Source organism: Cavia porcellus, unplaced genomic scaffold (genome assembly GCF_034190915.1).
Source record: "Cavia porcellus strain 051 isolate PalLab524CR breed Dunkin Hartley unplaced genomic scaffold, mCavPor4.1 scaffold_11, whole genome shotgun sequence".
Classification (NCBI taxonomy): domain Eukaryota; kingdom Metazoa; phylum Chordata; class Mammalia; order Rodentia; family Caviidae; genus Cavia; species Cavia porcellus.
The window spans coordinates 78,356,347-78,358,752 of NW_026947494.1; the positions used below are offsets into that span (position 1 = coordinate 78,356,347).

Sequence of the window (2,406 nt, forward strand, 5' to 3'; positions counted from 1 at the left end):
TTCCTTTTTGTCATGAGATTTTTAAATTCCACTGATGAACACCATATGTATAACCCCTGCATCTCCATTCCTGTCAACTTCAGAATGCTTCTCCTTTCTGGAATGAGTGAGCTCTACGACATGCTGATGGCATGGAAATCATTTGCCCAGTTTCCCCACAACCCCCTCAGAAGCATTCTCTATGATGTGACACATTCCCAGTGTGCTACAATGTGACATTTCCAAGATGTATATTTCTACTTTTAGACTAAATACAGAAAAACACAAAGGAGGTGGTTCACCAGTGTCAACTGTGCAGGCTCATCACCTAGATTTGTTTTGCAAACATATAAAACAACATACAAAACGTTTTACCTTGAAGGACGCTATTAGAATACACTTTCTAAACAAATGAAGAATGAGCCATATAAATGAATATAGGCAGGTTAAATGAGGCACTTGGTCTCCTTGTGAATGCAAAATTGAGTATTTGTGTCAAACAATCAAGTTAATAATTTTTATGAATGTCCTGTTTACATTTCCACTACAAAACCCAAGTTCATCATGAGAGTTGAAGTAGATGATGAACCATGTTCATATAAATTAATTAAATATGAATTATAAGCACAACTCCAAGTAGTACAAAAGACAAATATTGAATGAAATTAAAAGTATATTTATCTAGCTGTGTCTTGCAGTCCAATATATAACTGTTGCTGACTCCTAGGCTGGCTCCTGTTGCTGGCTCCTGGGGTCCTCTCTGGGCATTTGCTTAGGTGGGCTGGTTGAATCTCAGAAGCTCTGTGGAAATGCAAGTTGATGAATGTGCAACTTAATTTTTGTATTAGTAATAAAATAATTGACTAATAAAATATCACCTGTTAAAATGATTTCTTTGAAAAGAATTTTACTGTCAGACATTTTTGTGAGTGTGTGATGCTAGGGTTCAAACTCAAGATCTCACACATGCTAGGCAAGTTCTCAGCCACTGAGCTACACTCTAGCCCCAGTATCAGACACTATTATAACTAATCACAAGCAAATGCTGTATAAAATCACCACCCTATCTTGTCTCAAAGCATGCACTTATTTTCAGTAGCAGTAGCCCCCCAAATACACACATATTTTAACAAAACTTATTTTTGATCCTTCACAGAATCACATTGAGTTTTTCCTCCCAGTTAATTGGCACAATTTCCTCCCAGTTAATTGGCTAACTGGTGGTAGGTTCTAGAAAAGCCCAGACACAGGACCATGTTGCACTGCAAGTTAACCAGCAATGTGGCCTGAGTGCAAACTCTCTCTGTGGTCTCTGCACCATTGGGGGCTTGGCTATGTTTAACTTTCTGGGCTGCACTTTCCTCATTGCAAAAGGAGGATGAACATAATACTTGCTTCTTAAGTTTGCCACAGAGATTACAAATTTAAATTTTAAGCACCAGGTAGCATCTAGTAAAATTAAATGTGCTGTTGTTCTATTACTTTTCCCCCTGGGAGTTCAGTGTTCTTGGAGGAACTTCAATACCAGATCGATGATCAGAGTGGAATGAGCCAGCTCCAAAACTCCATTTAATATATGGCATTGGATAGAGGACATATCAGATATTAAACTGATAAGAACAGATACTACACTTTATCTTAGCCAAAAGGCCGAGAAGTGAGGCTGTTCTATTATTAAAATTAAAAGAGCCAGAAATATTATTCCCCTTCATTATTACTACTTTTGAGGAATATTTAAAATTTTACTCTTTTTTTTTTTTTTTGTATTGGGGATTGAATTTACAACCGTGTGCTTGCACGGTAGGCACTTATGCCGCTGAGCTAAATCCCCAGCCCTTGAGGAATATTTAAAAGTCAGAGAGCACTTATTTATACAAATTTTCCTCAGTTGGAAGAGTTTCTCCATTGATTCGTTTAGCAGCTTAATAATTAACCGCAAAAAGAGATATAAGGATACTGCCAGAAGTCAATATTTTTAAAAACCCATTTTCCAGTTTGCATTGAAAGCAAGGATGCTGTCTTAGTCACTTTCTTGTCTCATGTGACACAATACGTGACATCCACATTTTTAAAAAGGAGAGATTTATTTTGGCTCACAGTTTTGGTGCACTGTTGACTGGCTCCAAGACAGGATGACATAGTGGAAGGACCTGTGCGGAGGAGAGGCTGCTCTCCTGATAGCAGACAAGAAGCAGAGAGATGAAGACATAACGTAAGAAGGGAGATAGACTTTTGTAGGTCATGCACATTGTGATTTGTCTCTTCTGACCAGAAAACCCAACTCCTCAACAGCAATGTAATACCCCAATAACCCAACCACTTTCCAAACACATGAGTCTTTGGAACCCACATTAAATTTAAATCCTAAAACTTAACACCTGCCTCTTAATAAAGACTTATTCACATCTCTTTATACAAAAGGTATTT

General features: G+C 37.7%; 1 pseudogene; it reads right to left on the reverse strand.

Annotated features, from left to right (window-relative positions):
* Positions 1-1,470: 1,470 nt before the first annotated feature.
* Positions 1,471-1,641, reverse strand: LOC111755686 (U2 spliceosomal RNA; annotated as a pseudogene).
* Positions 1,642-2,406: the final 765 nt, after the last annotated feature.